Source organism: Palaemon carinicauda, chromosome 27, assembly GCF_036898095.1.
Source record: "Palaemon carinicauda isolate YSFRI2023 chromosome 27, ASM3689809v2, whole genome shotgun sequence".
Classification (NCBI taxonomy): domain Eukaryota; kingdom Metazoa; phylum Arthropoda; class Malacostraca; order Decapoda; family Palaemonidae; genus Palaemon; species Palaemon carinicauda.
In genome coordinates this window covers 43,691,471-43,714,045 of record NC_090751.1, presented here as the reverse complement: position 1 = coordinate 43,714,045, position 22,575 = coordinate 43,691,471, and the positions used below count along the sequence as shown (strand labels likewise).

General features: G+C 38.6%; 1 long non-coding RNA gene across 1 annotated transcript in view; it reads right to left on the bottom strand.

The window, feature by feature from the left end:
- LOC137621176 (uncharacterized) overlaps positions 1-20,802 on the bottom strand; it is a 30,011-nt gene extending 9,209 nt beyond the window's left edge. Inside the window, exon 1 of the long non-coding RNA XR_011040157.1 lies at positions 20,717-20,802. This is a non-coding gene — a long non-coding RNA (uncharacterized lncRNA). The remainder of the gene's footprint in view (positions 1-20,716) is intronic.
- Between the last annotated feature and the right edge of the window lie 1,773 nt (positions 20,803-22,575).

Below are 22,575 nucleotides of genomic sequence, written 5' to 3'. Positions count from 1 at the left end.
TATCTCTCTCTGGTTACGGTTTTTTCCTTTGCCTACACGTGCACCGAATAGTCTGGCCTTTTCTATACACATTTTTCTCTTCCCTCATACACCTGACAAGACTGTGATTACAAAACAATTCTTCTTTGGACAGGGGATTAACTTCTGCAATGTAATTGTTTGGTGGCTCTCTTCCTCTTGTTAAGGGTAGAAGACTATCTATGGTAGGAAGCACTTCTAGGAGAAAGACACTCCACAGTCAAACCATTGTTCTCCAGTCTTGGATAGTGTCATAGTCTCTGTACCATGGTCTTTCATTCTTGGGTAATGCCATAGCCTCTGTCTTTCAGTCTTGGGTATTGCCATAGCCTCTGTACCATTGTCTTTCAGTCTTGGGTAGTGCCATAGCCTTTGTACCATGGTCTTTCAAATCTTGGGTATTGCCATAGACCCTTTACCATGGTCTTTCAGTCTTGGGTAGTGCCATAGCCTTTGTACCATGGTCTTTCAGTCTTTGGTAGTGCCATAGCCTCTGTCTTTCAGTCTTGGGTATTGCCATAGCCTTTGTACCATGGCCTCTCAGTCTTGGGTAGTGCCATAGCCTCTGTACCATGGTCTTTCACTGTCTTGTGGTACATTTCTCTTGCTTGAGACTGCAGTCAGACACACAACTATGAGATTCAGGGCCTCTGTAACACGGTTTTTTTGCAATAATTTTTTATCTATGAATTTCATAAATATAACGCTTAATCAGAATGCACATTATATCTACACATAAATTTTGACTATATTCTGCATTACGTAGGTTGAATAAATTTGGTACTTATAATGTAAAAGTGACGTTTTTTGTAGACGGGCCAACTTATTTAGAGAAAAGGTTTCGAACGCACTCGTTACGTAACTTATGACGGCATTTCTTCCCTCTTTCTCGATCGATGATTGGCTATACGTAACGAAAGCTATACCTCTGCCAACAATGACACACAAGTTTAAATAAAAGCAAAGCAGTACACCTTAATGAACTCTTAAACCTCTCCACTGATAATTTTCATAATGAACAAAGCAACAAAATATGTTAATAAATACAAAAACACTTCGATTATTAGTCTAACTCCCAAAATAAGTTTCCTAAGAAATTACAGTCTACTTTATAGGTCACAATCAGATTGCCAAGGTGTAGAGAATAGTTGTTAATTTTCAAAAACGTAGTAGACAAGCTCATTGATAACTGCTATATCCAATGTCAAGCAATTTTTATTTATTGTCTATCTACCTACCTATTTACTGAGAAAAAAAATAGAAGCCGGTACCGTATTTTGGCTTTAAACCTTCACCAATAATTATCGTCAGAATGATGACTTCATGAGGCTCCACCCACTTTGGCCTCGTTATAATTCAGGATAACACTGAAGGCTATCATGGGCATTGCTGGCTATAAAAACTCATTTCTCGAGTAGTTGTAAGAAGTGCTAAATGGTCCTCAAGGATCCCAGCAGTTGGCCTAAACGTTTAATTCATGTATACTACTGTTGAGGCACTACTGGTACAGTAGTATTACTACACTAGCACAGATACCCCACCCACATTTATGTATCGTTCCGCCATTCATAAAGTCTTTGTCATGTTTTCTTCACTGTGCAATAAGCCATGGCCTCCTCAGAAATTAAGTTTAGCATTAGATGATAGGTTATATCATTAAGCTGACAAATTATGGCAACTGGGTATGTTATTGCCGTTGTTGAAGCTAAAGATAAAGTATGGTATCATTCCTTCATTGCATTATCATCTTTACTACTATTTGTTTGCTACATGTAGTAATTATTTTAAAGGATAAATGAATTATGTTCACTTTACTTGTATAAATTCCCATTAGATGTACAAATAAAACTCCTAAAACTCTTCATGATTTATTTACAAAATGCAGTCATGCCCAAAACATAGCCAACACGGTCGTAACGCCTAAGATTGATTGATTGATTTGAAGTTTTCAGGCATCCTGACATCTAAGTTTTTTTTTTTTAACGCCTAAGAAGAAGAAAAAAAATTATATCGGATGATCTGTTGATCTGATGGAGAGTTTAGCACAGAATTCTTATTTTAACAAAAATAGATATATAAAACGGATTTTGAACGAAGCGAAAAATCTATTTTTGGGTGAGATAGCCATGGCGTCCTGATGGAAGGTTCCTTTTTGGTAGCTTCCTTGGGTATAAGACTACTAAGATATTTCCAGAGAATTTAACCACAGGTTATCACAGAATTCTAACTTCTGGAGCGAGTATCTCAAAGGTTTCCCTTTAAGACATCGTAATACAACAGGGGACGCGCATGTCTGAACGCGCCACATAGCTATCTTCACCCCGAACAGAGTTAATGCTTCGGTGTGTAAGGACTGAGAATAGCTGGGAGCCGTTCCACAGCTAATCTCACTCGTGGCTACTACTGATACTCGAGACGTAAACAAACGGACGCCATTGCTCTAATGACGTCACGCCCGTCTTCATCCTGAAGCCAGTTGCTGCCCATCACCATGATACAGTTGCACAGGGTGGGAACAAAACTGGACGAAGTAGTAGGGAGGGTCCATCAGGACGCCATGGCTATCTCACCCAAAAATAGATTTTTCGCTTCGCTCAAAATCCGTTTTTTGGGCTCAAGCCATGGCGTCCTGATGGAAGAGTACCAGAGAATCAATGTATCGTGGTAGATTTTCCCCCAGTATTAAGTGCCTAGGCATTGACAAAACAGCAAGGTAATCTTAGATAAAGAACCATAGGAACGAAGTATCCTGCCCCCCTTGGCAGGAAGTTCCCATGGGCTATGCCGACGTCAAAGTGGTATTGAAGGGCTATTCATCCTGAGAGAAGAACTTGAAGAACTTAGAGATGAAGCGGAATGTTTGGTATTTGTATAGGAACATTCTGAATTTAGACCAGTGGTGGTTGGGCACTGTGTATAGAGTTCATCTCTTGGTTATCAGAAGTAAGTATTCGTGTAGGAACCTTACTTAGTCAGGGTGAATATAATTTAGGATTAAACATCTTAAATTCTTCATAACCATAAGAAAGGAGGAATAAATAAAACTATGACAGGTATGTATTTCATAGTAAGTAGGAGCTGAAAGAGACGCATAAGTAATAAAATAGAAATTTTATTTCACAATGCAGAAATTAAATAATTTACAGCAAAAGTAAAGTTCATTTACAGTAATAATAATGTACATAGAAATAAAGGCTTGCTCTTGAATCTGAAAAGGAATTTCAGGATTAGTAGGTACTCGTTCTCGAGGAACGCAAGTCTTTAAATAACACATCATGCTCAAGGCATGCGGCACTTGTGTGACACTATGACATTTCACCTGGGATAAGAACAGTTATAAAAGCACTAAGTGTTTTTAGACATCACTATGAATCGCTCGAGGGTCAACATAGGCACCCGAAGAGTTAGAGTCCCAAGTAACTCACTGTTCTACGCAGAGTTAGGTGCAGGTTTCATAACACTACCTGCGGCTACCACAAAATGTTTGACTTCGTGCACTTGTTTCGCATAGTGTTTAAAGAAAACTCGCGAGGACTTCCAGCCCGTGAAGTTTTTAAGGCTTTCAAAGTCCATGCTCTGAAAGAAATTCAGAGAAGATGCCACTTTTCTAGGATCATGACCAGCGGGTGTACTGTTCGGATCCGCTCTGCGAATGAAGTAGGTGATTTTCGCTCTTAATTGTTTCAGTGACAGGTCGCTGCCCGATGTTTCTCCTTTGAAGAGTTGGCCTCCACCAAAGTTCGAAGTTCTGCGAAGATAGACCTTGAGACTCTCTACTGGACATAGAGAGACATCCTCCTTCAGGGGGCATATTCTCCAAGGGCCCCATCTTTTGGTGGGTAATTCATTTTTAGCGAGAAACGTCGGATCAGGGGAGGGGGTCACTTCTCCTGAATCGGTAAACAGGATGTGTCCTTCTTCTCTTGATAATGCCACTATTTCGCTGACTCGAGCTCCCGAAGCGAGAGCAAATAAAAATATAACTTTCTGAGTCAGATCCTTGAGGGGGCATGAATCATTGTCCAAGTTGGAGGCGAAATGGAGTACCTTGTCTAGTGACCAGGAGATCGGTTTCGGAGGGGGTGCTGGACGTAGGCGAGCACATGCTTTTGGTAGTTTGTTGAAGATGTCGTTGGACAGATCAATTTGGAAAGCATATAGAATTGGTCTAGCCAAGGCCGATTTGCAGGTTGAAATCGTATTGGCTGCTAATCCTTGTCCATGAAGGTGAATGAAGAAGGACATACAGAAATCAATTGTGATTTCTTTAGGATTTTTTGCCTTGACAAAGGAGACCCATTTCCTCCAGGATGATTCATATTGCCGTCTCGTGGATTCGGTCTTGTATTCCTCTAGGAAGTCTAGACTTTTCTTCGAGATCCCAAACCTCTTCTTTGCGGCAAGGGAGAGAAAATCATGAGATGAAGGTCCTTGATTTTCGATGATGAAGCGAAGACAGTCGACTTCTGTACTTGTTGAGAGAGAACTGGGCCCGGGAGAGGGATCAGCTTGGGCTGCAGCTCCAGGACCAGGGGGTACCAGTTGCTCCGGGGCCACTTGGGAGCCACTAGGGCCGCTGTCCCTTTGAAGGTTCTCAGTTTGGAGAGGACTTTCAACAGAAGGTTGGTGGGAGGGAACAGGTAGATCTTGGACCACCTGTTCCAGTCCAGTGACATGGCGTCCACCGCTTCTGCTTTGGGGTCCTCGTACGGGGCTACGTACAGAGGAAGTTGATTGTTGTCGCTCGTTGCAAAGAGATCTATCTGAAGTTCTGGGACTTGGTGAGAGATGAAGGAGAACGATCTTGCGTCTAGAGACCATTCCGACTCTATCGGGTTTGTCCGAGATAGAGCATCCGCTGTCACATTGCGGAATCCTTGTAGGTGAACTGCAGACAGGTGCCACTTCTTCTTCTCCGCCAGACGGAAGATTGGGAGAAGCACCTGATTTATCTGGGGCGATCTTGAGCCTTGGCGATTGAGACAACGAACTACCACCGAGTTGTCTAGGGTTAGACGGATGTGGATCGAGGGCGGCGGGGATAACTTCTTCAGAGTTAGAAGGACCGCCATGGCCTCCAAGATGTTTATGTGGAACGTCTTGAATAGTGGAGACCAGGTACCTTGAACCTGTTTCTGGTGGGAGTGACCTCCCCAACCTTCCAGTGAGGCATCCGTGTGGATGTTGAGTGATGGAGGAGGGTGTTGGAGAGGAATGGACCTTTTCAGGGCCTTTTCTTCCGACCACGGCTTTAGGAGGCGTCGTAGTCTGTTTGGAAGCCGTCTCTTGAGGTCTCTTCGAGCGATGGATGCCGAACGTCTCCAGACTCCCGCGGCATCCTTTAGCTGTGCACGAAGCACTGGGTTTGTCACTGAGGCGAATTGTAGAGAGCCTAGAACTCGTTCCTGCTGTCGTCTTGAAATGCGTTTGGATTTCAGTAGTCGCTTGACAGACCCTGCTATTTCCTTCCTTTTCTTCTGGGGGATGGAAAGGCGGTGTGACTGAAGATTCCAGTGGATTCCCAACCACTGAAACTTCTGAGCTGGAGAGAGGCGAGATTTTTTCTCGTTGATCTTGAATCCCAGGTGTTCTAGGTACTGGGTAACTTCGTTGCAAGACTTTGCACGCTCTTCGGGCGATGGAGCCCAGACTAGCCAGTCGTCGAGGTAGGCCATCACCTGGACGTTTCTTAGGCGGAGCTGTTGTACTATGGCATCCGCCAGTTTTGTGAAGATCCGAGGGGCCACATTGAGGCCGAAGGGCATGGCCCGGAAGGCGTAGCTTTTCCTTTGGAGTCGAAATCCTAGGTAGGAGGAAGCGTGATGGTTCATTGGAATGTGCCAGTAGGCATCCGCCAGGTCTATAGAGACCGTGTAGGAACCTTGAGGCAGAAGGGTCCTTATTTGTTGAAGCGTCAGCATCTTGAATTTGTTGTTCTCTATGAACTTGTTGAGGGGGGATAAGTCCAGAATGACTCTGAGTTTGTCTGAGTCCTTCTTGGGAACACAAAACAGTCTCCCTTGGAACCTGGTGGACTTTACCTTCCTTATCACCTTCTTGTTCAAGAGGTCTAGAACATATTCTTCCAGAAGGGGGGTTGATTGCTGGAAGAACTGCTGGAAGATTGGGGGTGGTTGCGTCCAACTCCAGCCTAGACCGTTCTTGATGATGCTGTGTGCCCAGGGATCGAAGGTCCAACGATCCTGGAATTGGCGGAGTCTTCCTCCCACCGGAAGCACTTCATTGCTTCTGGTGTCCCGAGGACTTGTTGCCTCGGCCGCTAGCTCCCTTTCCTCCTCTACCTCTGGAGGGACGGCGAGATGCGTCTCTGCTTGCACCCCTGAATGAGCCTCTACCTTTGGCATGAAAGGTAGTTGATGGTTGCTCAAAGGCAGGGGTGAAGACCGGTGACTGTGACAACACCGGTTGGGGGACCAATTGAAAGGTCTGTTGTGGTTGGGCAACCACTTGGGAGGTAGCGGGTCCCGGAAACTGACGTCTTTGCTGACGTTGCTGGGGTTTTGACTTTTGAGGTTTCCTCTTAGGCTGAGGTCCGTCGTCCTGAGAGGGTTTCCTTTTCCTGGACATGCCCCACTTGTGGAGAAGGTTCCTATTCTCCGTGGCGGCTCTGTCAGTTATTTCCTTCACAAGGTCAGAAGGAAACAGGTGCTTTCCCCAGATGTTGGAGGAAATCAGCCTCCGGGGTTCGTGTTTCACGGTGGCACCGGCAAACACGAATTCACGACAGGCTCTTCGAGCCTTTATGAAGTGGTACAAGTCCTTCATTACCGTCAGTAAGTGGGATTTGGAGAGTACCATGTAGTGATCTGGTACTCTAGTGTCACAGGCCATAACTTCCAGTTGGACTTGATGAGAAAGAGATGCCGCAAGCCTCTCCTTCGTGTCTTGTTCCCGGCGAAGGAGGTGATTGTTGAGCTTAGGGAGGTCTTCATTAAACTGACGTCCGGCGACGTCAGGATCGAGCCTTCCCACGACGAAAGTATGCTGAACATCTTTCCATTGTCGAGCGTCAGGGGGGGTCACGATGGAGAAGGGTCTGCACTCCTCCAGTGCAGGGCAGGGTTTCCCTTCTTCCGCCGCTTTAAGGCATGCAGCTAAGGCCTTTTCCAAGAATGGAAGAACCGCAGTGTCAGGTGCAACGTACGTAGGGTGCTTCTTGCTCAAAGCCGGAAGCTTAGAGCAGGTAAAGCCTCTACTCTTAAATGCGGAGGCTAGCATAGCCTGGGCCTTTGTGAGATCGAACACTATCTCTTCTTTAGGTTCGGTCTCTTCCTTCGAGGCAGGTTCGGAACGAAGCCGGACGTAACAGTCCGGGTAGGCCTCAAAGCTTGGGAAGAATTCCACATCTTCCAAAGGGACCGTGCCGATCTTATCACTGACAAAGATCCTGCCGGTCGCAATAACCATATGCTCTGCATACCTCCACGGGTTGGCATGAGAGCAAGCGGTGAGATCCTTGACCGAAATCTTCTTCGGCTCTCTGGATCCTATCATCGACCTGATGGACTCCTGGTTCTCCTTCAGCCTGTCGTCCATGACGGCTCTAATCAGCCGGATCAGTTCTTGAGTAGAAGAAGAAGGATCCGGAGTCGAGGAGGTAGACGGAATAGACATTTCCGTCGGTGTAGGAGTAGGAGGGGGGATGGACGAGGGAGCAGCTTCTAGCTCCGACTCGGTGTACTCCACCTTGTCTTCGTCCTCTTCGGCTCCTTGAGCCATGAGCGTCTTCTCCGTGTCTTCCGAGACGTCTGAAATCTGTTCATCATCCTCGGAATCTAAACGACACTCGTGCATGGACTGAGCCATGACCACATCAGGTTCCACCGTAATTTGGACAGTGGGGATCACATCTTTGGGTACCACTGAGTCAGGGGAGGCCTTAGGGAACAATAGTGACCTCAGTTCTTCGGTGGCCAGGTACGGTCCGGTAGCATTTTTCTGGAAGCCACGCACCCACTTGCGCAGCTTTTCACGAGAAATGTCTCTAACCTCCGCTGAAGGAGGGTTATGGAAGGCCTCAACTAGGTGGGCCTGGCAGACCGTACAATCCAGTGGATTCCAAAACTTCAAATCCCCTTTCTTGTCTGCACAAGGGGCGTGAGTCCTGCAAGCCGTATGCCCGTAAAACTGCGGGCGTTTCACAGCGCAGAAGGCGAAATCACACTTCATCTGCTCCTCCTGTGGAAGAAAGAGAAAATGAGTATGGGGGAGTCATAAGAATGGCTCTTAAACTAAGTTAATATTAATCATTAATTTTAACTTAAAGAAGGTGTGATGCATAGAGAATGAAAATAGTAAAGGAGAACATGCTCCATGCATCTCGCCCGGCTGGTTACCATAAGCTTGGTCCCTGGATAATCCAAATGACCGAGGGCACTGGATATAGTTTCCTAGAATTCCAAGTATTTTGGAATTCCATGGAAAAAACCAAGGACAAGATTGGGATCGAATTCATTCGGTTCCCAGTTAAGGGCCAGAAGGCCTCATTTAAAAGGTAACTGCTTCTGGCAACCAGCCGCGCTAAGATGCACATAGCATGCTGGAATTAGAAGAATGCAAAGAGACAGCATGATCACTAATAGAGCAGTACTAGGTACTGATCTTAATAGCAGAAGCAGCTTATCTGTTTGCGATATAGGGCTATCATAGTCTTATGATAGCTACAGTAAGGGGGTGCAAGTATTCTTGACGCCTCCGGGGCATCCGGCAAGCCGCCGGCATGCCGGAGCTCGCTCCAGCATAGATTCTGGCATTAGGACAGACAATTTTCAAAGTCAGTTAAATACCAGGATGGCGGCCGCCGGCACAACGGCGGCACGCCGGCAGGGAGCGGCGGCTCCGGCAGTCGGAGGATGCCAGGTTGGTGACTGGGATAAGGATGGTAAAGGCTGTATCGGGTTGCCGGCAGTATATGCCGGCACTCCGGCGGTCGACCGGCAAGCGGACGACTAGATAGGAGTAGGAGAGCCGCCGGTAGTAGCCGGCGGCAGCCGGCAGTCCCTCGGTACACGGGGGGCTGGCGGCAAGGTTAGGGAGAGTCACCAAGTAGGAGGCAGGTATTGCCGACAGTAGAGGCGGCAAGAGACCGGCACCCGGATAGGGAGAGAGACAGGGGGGAGGGGGGAAGGGATGTAGGAAGTATCATCAGGATTCCAGACATCCCTCCCCCTCCCTGAGGGGGTGTACCCATGATAGAGGCAGGCTCTAACATCCATGAGCAGGGGTCACTAGGGACCGGGAGCAAGGTAGCCCAAGGGAGGGCTAGGGAACACCCAAGGGGGGGGGGAGACTCCCATATGCAGAACTATACTGGTAACTAACCTTATAGGACACTATGAAGGTATATGTACCAGAGCGGACTGCACAAGGAAGCTCGGGTAGCCCTACTCTTCCACCCTAAGGAGGAGTTGTAGGACAGGGGACAGATGAGTATAAACTAACCTAAGCATAGGCTAGGCTATACAAGAGATAGGTGGGGAGGGAGAAGAGAGAAGTCTTCCCAGGAAGGGTTTCTGTACCAGAGCGGCCACTAAGGAAAGGGAGGACACTCCCTAACCTAAGATCAGGCAGATCAGCTAAAACGGTGCAAGAGTACAGTTTCAGCATGGAACAGAGAAACCTTCCTAACCTAACCTAGAACAGGGCTAAGAGTCCTGAACTAGGAAAGGAAGAAGACATATCGCTATCGCAGGAAAGTCATAGACTATCCTAGCCATAGAGGTAGGCTAGCCTAACCTCACTCTCGGACGCAGCCCTAAAGGGGGTTCATTCCTTTAGGGAGGACAGAGAGGCGATATATACTCTATTAGACAATTAATCCCTTTACTCAGAAAAGGAATCAAGGCTAAATAGAGGGAATGCCAAGGCAGGGGATGAAGGAAGCATATAGGGGTCCTAACATTAGGTTAGGCTAGAAAGAGTCACTGACTAGCCTAACCCCTATATGGTCCCTGAAGGCGAAAACATTTGCATCACTGTCAAAAGTATTGTAAAATAATAATGCCACTATCTTCATAACTTAGTCTAGGATCACTAATAAATCATGCATGAACACTTGTATGTAGGCTCCTGGCCTGGGGGCTATAGTAGCCGACTGGTATGAGGTCAATCGATGACCGATAAAAAGCGTCTAAACACGATATAAAAGTTCCTAGCTATGAAGACTAAATAAACTAATGTATTCGATTAGTATATAATGCCGGAAACGTTGTTGTGGCTAACTAAATAAGACATGCATAACAACAACGACGCCATAAAATGGCGGGTCCGGTAGAGGCACAGCTCTGCCACAAAACAGCAATTATCTCGAAAAGTAATATTTACTTTACGGCCAGAGCTTAATTAAACAATACTGGAACCTTGTACTCAACTTTCCAGAAGAAGGCGAGGCTGAAGGTAACGACATAGCGAAGATGCAAAACGATAAAGTTAACACAGGGAAAATCCGTCTAAGTAGGGCAGCTACTAAACAAAGGATGAAGACGGGCGTGACGTCATTAGAGCAATGGCGTCCGTTTGTTTACGTCTCGAGTATCAGTAGTAGCCACGAGTGAGATTAGCTGTGGAACGGCTCCCAGCTATTCTCAGTCCTTACACACCGAAGCATTAACTCTGTTCGGGGTGAAGATAGCTATGTGGCGCGTTCAGACATGCGCGTCCCCTGTTGTATTACGATGTCTTAAAGGGAAACCTTTGAGATACTCGCTCCAGAAGTTAGAATTCTGTGATAACCTGTGGTTAAATTCTCTGGGAATATCTTAGTAGTCTTATACCCAAGGAAGCTACCAAAAAGGAACCTTCCATCAGGACGCCATGGCTTGAGCCCAAAAAGACTGTTTACATACAATCTCTCTATTTTTTTCTCTTGGTGGCATAGTGAATAGTTAATGGAAATGTTCAAAAGCCTGAATGACATTACAGGTATTATAATCATATTACGCTAAATACAAATCAAATCATAAACATTGGATTTAAACTAGAAACTGAATAATTACCTATTCAGGCTATAGTAAATATGGCCACGGGCTTTCTCTTGACTGTATAAAGTTGCAAGTCGTAAGACAAATGCAGTTTTGCAACAACGTGGGCAATTCCAAATCCCGTTAGCCATTCTTGACTGTTATGGGTTTCAGAGCCGATGGAACAAGGTGAATGGGTGTCTGGTGGATGGGCGGGTCAAAATTTTGTCAAAGGGTGTTTACATTGCTTACGTAATGAATGTTTTCGACTCTTGGCTCGTTATCACTGGCCATGGTGTCGGCTAGATCATTTTTACTCTATAAAAATTAAAACTATCGGGTTTAGGTTATTGATAATGCTGAAATAATTTGTGTGTGGTTGTAAAATATACATATGTCAACTTTCAGCTACATCCGATGCATTGATAAGGAGCAAAGGCCAAAAAACCGTGTTACAGAGGCCCTGAATCTCATAGTAGTCTATCTTATTTTTGTACTGTTTTTTCAAATTTTTATCGTTTATTTATGAAAATTCTATTCTAATGTTGTTAGTTTATTCATTTCCTCATTTCTTTTCCTCACTGGGCTATTTTTCCCTGTTGAAGCCCTTTGGCTTATAGAATTCTGCTTTTCCAACTAGGGTAATAGCTTAGCTTGTAATACTACTACTACTACTACTACTACTACTACTACTACTACTACTACTAATAATAATAATAATAATTATAATTATAATAATAGTTTCTTACCCTTTTAAGATGCCTTTATGAAGTAACAAAGGAAGGTCAGTGATGTATTTGGAAGGTCCGAAATTAGGCTAAATTCCACCTTTTCCCTTTCTGAAAAAAAAAATGAAAACAATTTTAGCAAATACACCACACCTTTGAAAATGACAAGCTAGACTATGAACGTAGATTCATAGAAACCGTACATATTGTAACTTAAGAATAATCCCAGGAATTGGATATATTATTAGAAAATTGAGTAAAATCTTTGATGAGATTATATGATCAAATATCCTCACGAACAATATGTGGAAAAATGACAAGGGAACGCGAACAACAAGCAACGCCCAACATACTGACAGCTTTACATTTCCATTATTACATCTAAAAGCCAAAAATCTCGAAGTTTCCTTTCTATACATACACAATATATATATATATATATATATATATATATATATATATATATATATATATATATATATATATATAATATACGTATATACGTATATATGTGTATATATATATATATATATATATATATATATATATATATATATATATATATACATATACATATATATACATTAGACAACATTACCTTTATTGAACATCATCTTGATCGATAGAATTCTATATCTAGAACCCCGACTCTTTCATTACCTATTAACGATTTATATTTTTTGTATAAATTCATGCACTTTTTCAAGACTTATTTTCAATACGACGATTTTTTTTATTGGGGAATGGAGCTACTAAAGCCTAAGCATGTGTATATTTTTCTAAATTTCAGAATAAATGAAAAAGGGAATTTGCTTCTACTGTATGTGAAAAGGAGCCTCAAGGCAAAATATGGCTACTGTAATTTCCAAAGACATTTGAATAGGGAAAATTTTCATCAACTGAAAAAAGGCCTTATCTTGTCGTATATATGAACAAATATTACACTTATATCTATTTTGAAAATAAGACAGAGCAACAGGCGTACAGTTAAACATAAAAAATTGGAACCAAACTCTCCAGCCATAACACAAAACGATGTAATCTATACACCTTATGGTCGTTAAAATGCCACAGTAAACGACTAGACTTCCAATCCGAATCAATCATAAATTAAAATGTTAAATAAATCATTAAATAACAAGATCGCTCACACACCCAAAAAAAACACACAGTTCCTATACTAGAATTCTATGCAAGTTTTCCTTTTCTTCATGATTTCTCTAGATAATTTACGAAAATCATTCAAAACCATTTCAGCGGTTGGTATGAAATTAATCCCTAAGAACCCTTTCTCAACTGGCTCGCTATTTCATTTCGAAGATCGATTAAGTCCTTCAATGTCCTCAGGTGTGATTTATATACATTTGTCAAAAGTATACCCCTGGGACCTGGAAAGGATCTACCAAGAGGTAGTTGAAGGTTGAAATTGATTGTCTTAGAGGTATGAGCTTTCGAACAGGTTGCAGAATATCCAGCCCAGAACGCTTAATATATTCTTAATTAAGCTAAAATGTGTAAACTAAATATTGACAACAAAGATTTTAACATTCGAGGTCAAGCATCATATTATCATGAATTACCCATTCTTGATTCGGTGATGATTAAACGACTTGTTCAGACTTTAAACTTTCAATTAATTTATATCTGTTCCACTGTCTTGGGGTAGAGTTCTCTTGCTTGAGGGTACACTCGGGCACACTATTTTATCTATATATCTTCCCCTTATTTTGTTAAAGTTTTTATAGTTATATATGAAATATTTATTTTAATGTTGTTACACTTTTTATATATTTTATTTTGATTATATAAATCTCTTATTTCCTGGTTTCCTTTCCTCACTAGGCTATTTTCCCTCCCTGTTGGAGACCCTAGGTTTATAGCATCCTGCTCTTCCAAATATTGTTGTAGCTTGGCAAGTAATAATAATAATAATAATAATAATAATAATAATAATAATAATAACTTGCATATAAAAATGTACCTTCTATTCACAATCACATATAACAATATCGGGGTCATTTGTTCTGTTGTAAATACTACAAAAAATCATAAAAGTTTTCCTGATTAAATATAATTTTATATAAGAAAATACAACACAAAATATTTCGTGATAAACATCAACCACAACAGGCTATTTTAATTGGAAAAATAAACTTTCGAAACCTTTTTAGGACTTTAGGCCAAATGAAGCTCTCTTTCCATTATAACTAGAAGGTAGAAAGTTGGCCAGGGCACCAGCCACCCGTTGAGATACTACCGCTAGAGTTATTGGATCCTTTGTCTGAAGAGACAGTACTACACTGGATCCTTATCTCTGGTTACGGTTTATTTTCCTTTCACCTACACATACACCCAATAATCTGGCCTATTCTTTACATATTCTCCTCTGTCCTTATACACCTGACAAAACTGAGATTACCAACCAATTCTTCTTCACCCAAGGGGTTACTGCACTGTATTTGTTCAGTGGCCACTTTATTCTTGCTAAGAGTAGAAGAGATTCCTTACCTTTGGTAGGCAGCTCTTCTAGAAGGACACTCCAAAATCAAACCATTGTTCTCTAGTCTTGGGTAGTGCCATAGCCTCTGTACCATGGTCTTCCACTGTCTTGGGGTAGAGTTCTCTTGCTTGAGGGTACACTCGGGCACACTGTCCTATCTTATTTCTCTCCCTCTTGTTTTGTTAAAGTTTTTATAGTTATATAGATCTTTATTTCAATGATGTTACTCTTGAAATATTTTATTTTTTCTTGTTTCCTTTCCTCACGGGGCTATTTTCCCTGTTGGAGCACCTGGCCTTATAGCATCCTGCTTTTCCAACTAGGGGTTGTAGCTTAGCAAGTAATAATAATAATAATAATAATGATAATAATAATAATAATAATGATAATAATAATAGCAGAGATTAACACTTGCAAAAAATAGCCCGAGTTTCTTTCCAGAAGATCTAAGTCACTATATAACTTATCAGAAAATAAAGGAGTTTTGTATCACCTGTATTTTATTTGTGGTCTACTTTGCTGTAACTCACTAAGATTATACTGCTAAGAATATATATATATATATATATATATATATATATATATATATATATATATATATATATATATATATATATATATATATATATACTGTATATATATATATATATATATATATATATATATATACTATATATATATATATATATATATATATATATATATATATATATATATATATATATATATATATATATATATATATATATATATATATATACTTTTTAGGGTAAGGGTGAGGAGTTAAAAATCCCGCCCATGTTTCAATTAACTTTATCAGGTCAATCGTTGTTCAGCACCTTAGCTATTATATGTAACAAGTTATAACAATGATAACAACAATAATAACAGCAATAACCAACATTAATAACTACTAAAATTATAATGACATTACGAAGTATTACTTATCATAAATCCGGAAAACTAATCCCCCCCGGAATGAAAAGCAAAGGAAACGGGATTTAAGGTTATATAAATATTTCACACTGAATTTCATTGACTCTCTTGATTCACTTACAGAATAGTCTAGTAATATTTTGTTCATGGAAAACAAGATTTATTATCTATCTGAATTCAATTTCAAAATTTCTGTCAATAACAAAAGGCCAAAATAATATAAACAAATGGTAAACTAAACAATTTTCCAACAGTAAAATCTTGGTTAAGTGTCGGTAATTTAAATTTTTTAATGTGTAGTGAATTCAAAGTAGAAAACATGAAGTTTTAATGCTTTACTTATTTAAAAAGATTAATAGAAATTGAATAGGAATAATACATAAGCATAAAGATGAATGGTAACTAAATCATTTTCAACTCTAAACTATCTTATATGTATTCAATGTCTTTGGAAGATTAAGATAAGGAAACACGTCGTAGTCACTATATATATATATATATATATATATATATATATATATATATATATATATATATATATATATATATATATATATATATATATATATATATACATACATATATAAATACACACACTTATAAGATTGCCTTACTTTATGCAATACACGGGGTTTATATATATATATATATATATATATATATATATATATATATATATATATATATATATATATATATATATACATATATATATATATATATATATATATATATATATATATATATATATATATAGTAAAACCTTGTGAAAAATCATTTATCTCAGAAGTTTTCATTTTCATTTATCAATATTTGATAATTCCTTTCAGAGTATGAGGATATTTTTCAACTTGAAATTTTCACCGCCACAGTCTTTATATAAAAGCGAAATTCCATCATTCAGCTAACGTATTCCTGACGACACTCGATAACCTCCTTCTCGAGGAGATGATGAGCTCTGAAGAAGACTCCGAATAACAAATGGAGAAACGTAAATGCAGTTTTCCTGTTATACCGTAAACTTACTGAGGATCAGTCTGTCCGGAGAGATCCTGTCTTCAGTTCTTTGAACGCCATTATGGGGAATATCTAATTATAAACGAAAACTATTCTTAAGTACCGCATATGGAAGTGGTAAAGCATGCATAACCTGGATGAAAGAGCAGAGGATTCTTCACTGGAAATAAAACGCTGAAGCCGAGAGACTTCCCGGAGAATCCTAAAGCCAAGATTTCCCGGAGAAACCTAAATCCAAGACTTCCCGAATCCTAAAGCCATAAGCCTTATGAGCTGTTGCGGGGATTGAGACCGTTCCAGATGAACTAGACTCATGGATCAACGGAGTCTTCAAGCGTCAAAATTGTGAGTGGGAATGGCGAGAAAGCCTCACATTCTAAGCTGCGCTGCTTCAACCCCTTCCCAACCGTGGAATCTTGAACTACATGGGAGAATGTTAGAGAAAAAAACATGGACGGCCTGGATGGTGGGTGCAGAAACGTCTTCAGAGGATTCTTCACTGAAACGAAATCGCTGAAGCCGTGAGACTTCCTGAATCCTATAGCCAGTACTTCCCGGAGAATCCTAAAGCCACAAGCCTTATGAGGTGGTGTAAAAATTGTGAGAGTGAACAGGGAGAAAGCCTCATATTCTAAGCTGTGGTGCGTCAACCGCTTCCCAACCGTGGAATTGAACTCCATCGGAGAATGAAGAGAAAACAAAATGGACGGCCTGGATAGGGGGGGGAGAACATCTTCACTGAAAAGATTTACATTGGAGCCTAGGGCCTTTTTTGTCACACGGAAAAACGCCGTTTCAAATAAAACTGAATCGGAGATAACCGCAAATCCAAACAATTCTTGAAGAACCGACTTCACTTCCGTTGCAAAAATGCATTCCAATTTTCGACAAAGAGTCAAGTAAAGAAAGTGATACAAAAAGCATGTCAACACCAAATAATAAAAATATAAAAATGCAGTTTTTTTTCCGTAAAACCTAACTGGAGCCCAGCATGTTCAGAGATATTTTGTCTTCATTGAAGGTTATACCCTTCGTGGCGTCAATGTATTTTCTGCAGGGATCTTCATATTTCCTCAGTTTCTTTGATTTTTTTAAACGCAAGCTTTAGGTTTAATGAACGATGATTATTCTTTTTCTTCTTCTTTACTCACTTCAGCACTAAACACTTAAAGACACTGAAGAAATATGAAGATTCCTGCAGGAAACACATTGACGCCACTAAGGCTATCATCTTCAATGAAAATTGCATTAGAGAGAAGCTGTTTCATATATATATATATATATATATATATATATATATATATATATATATATATATATATATATATATATATATATATATATATATATATATATACATACATATATATATATATATATATATATATATATATATATATATATATAATTACTCGATAATTCGAATATAAATTAGGAAAAGAAAATCTAAAATCTTTCGTCAGATCCCAGATGTCTCCACGATCCAGTTTCGTTGTGAAGACATTCAAGAGACTCAAGTAAGGACTTCGTCGAGATCGCTAGTTCATTTTTCTCAAATTAAGGCAGGTGATGGGCTGAAGTAAGATTGAACATTGATAGTTTTACTTGTAATTGTTATTGTGGTTCAGGTTTGGATGCTACAGTCGTTTCTGGAATGAAACAGAATCTTAAGGATCTTATTGGAGCTTCAAAAGAGAAGCTTTTAAGTTGTCACTGTTGTTCCGTCTTGGATTCCGGAACTTCTACTACCCATACAAGAGAAATATCTGAGAATGAACCACGACCTTATAATGCCCAGAAGGAAGGAATCGTCAAAAATATGGTGGGTGACAGAAAACTCGATAATAGAAACAAGACCGTTGTCGAAGGTTTAATTGAAAAGTCTTGGAGAAACATGGAGGAAAGAGAGAATTCCCATATATGGAAAAAAAGATCAAGTAAAATTCGAGGGAAAGGTTAATGTCGTCGGAGATCAAACTAATAATAACATACTTGATATGGAAGAATATGTGGTTGGGATGCGGGGAATTCTGAAAAGAGATGCTAAGATCTCAGCCTAAGCTAGAATACTAGCAATGCTGTAATACGAAAGATCACAAGAAATAGGAATAGTTGATGAACTAATTCAGAAATACGAGAATAAGATAAAAAGACAAAAAGGAATATGGAAGAAGAAAACAAGCCCAGAAGAAGATAAAAAAGGCCAAGTGAAAGAACTTATAGAGCATTTCGAAGGAACTTGAAATATCGCTGAAAAATATGAAACTCTTGGAAGTGGAAGATAATGTGGTACTAAGAGAAATTCTAATAAGAAATGTCAAGGACTCAGCCTTGGATAAAATACGAGAAATACTGGAGTATGAAAGATCACACACAACTGGAATAGTTGATGAACTCGTTCAAAAATACGAGAATAAGTTAAAGAGAGAAAAGGGAATATGGAACAAGAAAACAAGCTTAGTAGAAGTTCAAAATGGGCAAGTGAAAAAACTTATGGAGCATTTCAAGGGAACTGGAAAAATCACTGAAAATGTGAATAATGGTAAACTATTGGATGTGGAAAAATATGTGCTACTAACAGAAATTCTAAGATGAGGTTCCAAAGAAGCTGCCTAAGCTTGAATACGAGAAATACTCGAATATGAAAAGTCAGAAGAAACAGGGTTAGGTTATGGACTTATTTAAGAGTACAAATATCAAGAAAATAAAATTATAAAAACTTGAAAAAAAATATACAAAAACTAAAAAACCCATAAAACATATAAAATAAAAGATCCCAAAATTATCAATTCAATAATTCCAAAAAATCATAAAATTCCAAAATCCAAAAGATGGTGCCGGAAACAATAGGATGGCGACTGTTCCCAATCTTATTCTGGATACCTAAGAGATATTCTACAAGATGGACTCAACAGAAGTTAGAAATCTGACTTGATCTAGTACGCTTTGTTCCTTATACTGTTTCTTTGTCACGTGAACAAATACAGAAAAAACAAGTCTGACTTCTTCTAGTATGATGTACTCTCTAAGGAAGATTCCCCAAAGCTAGATAGTAAATACAAAATAAATATATAAAATTTGAAAGTCCATAAGAAGAAGAAGAAGAAGAAGAAGAAGAAGAAGAAGAAGAAGAAGAAGAAGAAGAAGAAGAAAGAGGAGGAGAAAGAGAAGGAGAAGGAGAAGGAGAAGATGGCTACTTTTTCCAATCTATTAGGAATGCCTAAATTTAGGCTAAGGTTACTATGGATGCAAATTCTGACGAAAATGTCTCCTGACGAATACGTCAAAATTCCTCGTCAGAACAAGGTGGTTACACTGTACGCGTTTTCTGATATTCTTACTTCCCTTGATATTCCTGAGATGGACATTGAGCTCCTACGCACTGTCCCATTTTCACGGAGATATAATCACTACGACAGAAGCGCAAATGACGCTTCGCTAATAATAATAATAATAATAATAATAATAATAATAATATTAATAATAATAATAATAATAATAATAATAATAAAGTTGATATATGTCTTTGAAATTCTCCATGCTCTTTAATATAGAAATCGACTGTTTACGATTACTTTTCCTGAATAATAATAATAATAATAATAATAATAATAATAATAATAATAATAATAAAGTTGACTGGATTTTTGGAAGTAGATTAAAAACAGAGTCCAGCTCGGGTGCGAAAGGACGCTTCAAACAAGGATAATAGTTTCTTGTCTATTATCCTTGGCTACAAATACTCTCTATAGTAAGTGAGCCAATACATTAGCCACCAGTTGAGATACTACCGCTAGAGTTATTGGGTCCTTTGACTGGCCTGATAGTACTACTTTGGATCCCTCTCTAGTTACGGATTTTTCCTTTGCCTAAACATACACCGAATTATCTTGTCTATTCTTTACGCATTCTCCTCTTTCCCCATACACCTGATAACACTGTGATTGCCAAACAATTCTGCTTTGCTCAAGGGGTTACCTACTGCAATGTAATTGTTTGGTGGCCACTTTCCTCTAGGTAAGGGTAGAAAAGACTCTTTAGCTTTGGTAAGCAGCTCTTCTAGGAGGGCACTCCAAAATCAAACCAGTGTTCTCTAGTCTTGGATAGTGCCACAAAGCTTCTGTACCATGGTCTTTCCCAATCTTCGGTAGTGCCATAGCGTCTGTACCATGGTCTTTAAGTCTTGGGTAATGCCATAGCCTCTGTACCATGGTCTTTCAAGCTTGGGTAATGCCATACCCTCTGTACCATGGTCTTTCACTGTCTTGTGGCAGCGTTCTCTTGCTTGAGGGTACACACAGGTACACTATTATAGTTTATCAATGAAAGTTCTATTCTAATGTTGTTACTGTTCTTAAAATATATTGTCTTTTTGTTTATTATTTCTCTTAAAGTTTATTCATTTCCTTATCTCCTTTCCTCACTGCTTATAGCATTCTGGTTTTCCAAATAAGGTTATAGCTTAGCTTGCAATAATAATAATAATAATAATAATAATAATAATAATAATAATAATAATAATAATAATCGTTACTTACCCTTTTATGATGCTTTTAAGAAGTAACCAAGGAAGGTCAGAGACGGATTTGGAAGATCCGAAACTAGGCTAAATTCCATCTTTTCCCTTTCTGAAAAAAAAGAAAAAAAAATGAAAACAATTTCAGCTATTACACCACATCTTCCATTTTAGACGCCACTCGAACGTAATATATTAATTGTAAACTTACAGCATTATACCCAAGCTAACAAACTACACACATACACACACACACACATATACATGTACCCTGAAGAAGTGTATGTAATACATGAGAGCGCTTGGTACCTAGTTTTTTACTTTCCTGTTTCCAGTCGATTTTGCACTTTAATATCTGACACGTGCAGTTTTGTGACTGATAAGTAATATATATATATATATATATATATATATATATATATATATATATATATATATATATATATATATACATATATATATATATATACATATATATATATATACATATATATATATATATATATATATATATATATATATATATATATATACATATATATATATATATATACATATATATATGCATATATATATATATATATATACATATATATATATATATATGTATATATATATATATATATATATATATATATATATATATATATATGTGTGTGTGTGTGTGTATATATATGCATATATATATATACATATATATATACATATATATATATATATATATATATATATATATATATATATACACATATATATATGAATATATATATGAATATATATATATATATATATATATATATATATATATATATATATATATATATATATATTTATATATTTGACAGGATTCCCTTTACTGAACATCATCTTGATTGGTAGAACCCTATATCAAGAACGCCTCATCTTTCATTCCCTATTAAAGATTTGTCTCGTCTTAATTCATGCACTATTTCAAGATTTATTTTCAATATGACGAAAATCTTTATTGGGGAATAGAGCTACTAAGGCATACGCATGTGTATATATTTTTTTTTCTTTTCAAAAATTTCAGAATAAATGTTAAAAGGAATATGCCTCTACGTGAAAAAGAGTCTCAAGGCAAGAAAGCACTACTGTAATTTCCGATGACAATTAAATAGGGAAAATTTTCATCAACTGAAAAAAGGCCTTATCTTGTCGTATATATGAACAAATATTACACTTATATCTATTTTGAAAATAAGACAGAGCAACAGGCGTACAGTTAAACATAAAAAATTGGAACCAAACTCTCCAGCCATAACACAAAACGATGTAATCTATACACCTTATGGTCGTTAAAATGCCACAGTAAACGACTAGACTTCCAATCCGAATCAATCATAAATTAAAATGTTAAATAAATCATTAAATAACAAGATCGCTCACACACCCAAAAAAAACACACAGTTCCTATACTAGAATTCTATGCAAGTTTTCCTTTTCTTCATGATTTCTCTAGATAATTTACGAAAATCATTCAAAACCATTTCAGCGGTTGGTATGAAATTAATCCCTAAGAACCCTTTCTCAACTGGCTCGCTATTTCATTTCGAAGATCGATTAAGTCCTTCAATGTCCTCAGGTGTGATTTATATACATTTGTCAAAAGTATACCCCTGGGACCTGGAAAGGATCTACCAAGAGGTAGTTGAAGGTTGAAATTGATTGTCTTAGAGGTATGAGCTTTCGAACAGGTTGCAGAATATCCAGCCCAGAACGCTTAATATATTCTTAATTAAGCTAAAATGTGTAAACTAAATATTGACAACAAAGATTTTAACATTCGAGGTCAAGCATCATATTATCATGAATTACCCATTCTTGATTCGGTGATGATTAAACGACTTGTTCAGACTTTAA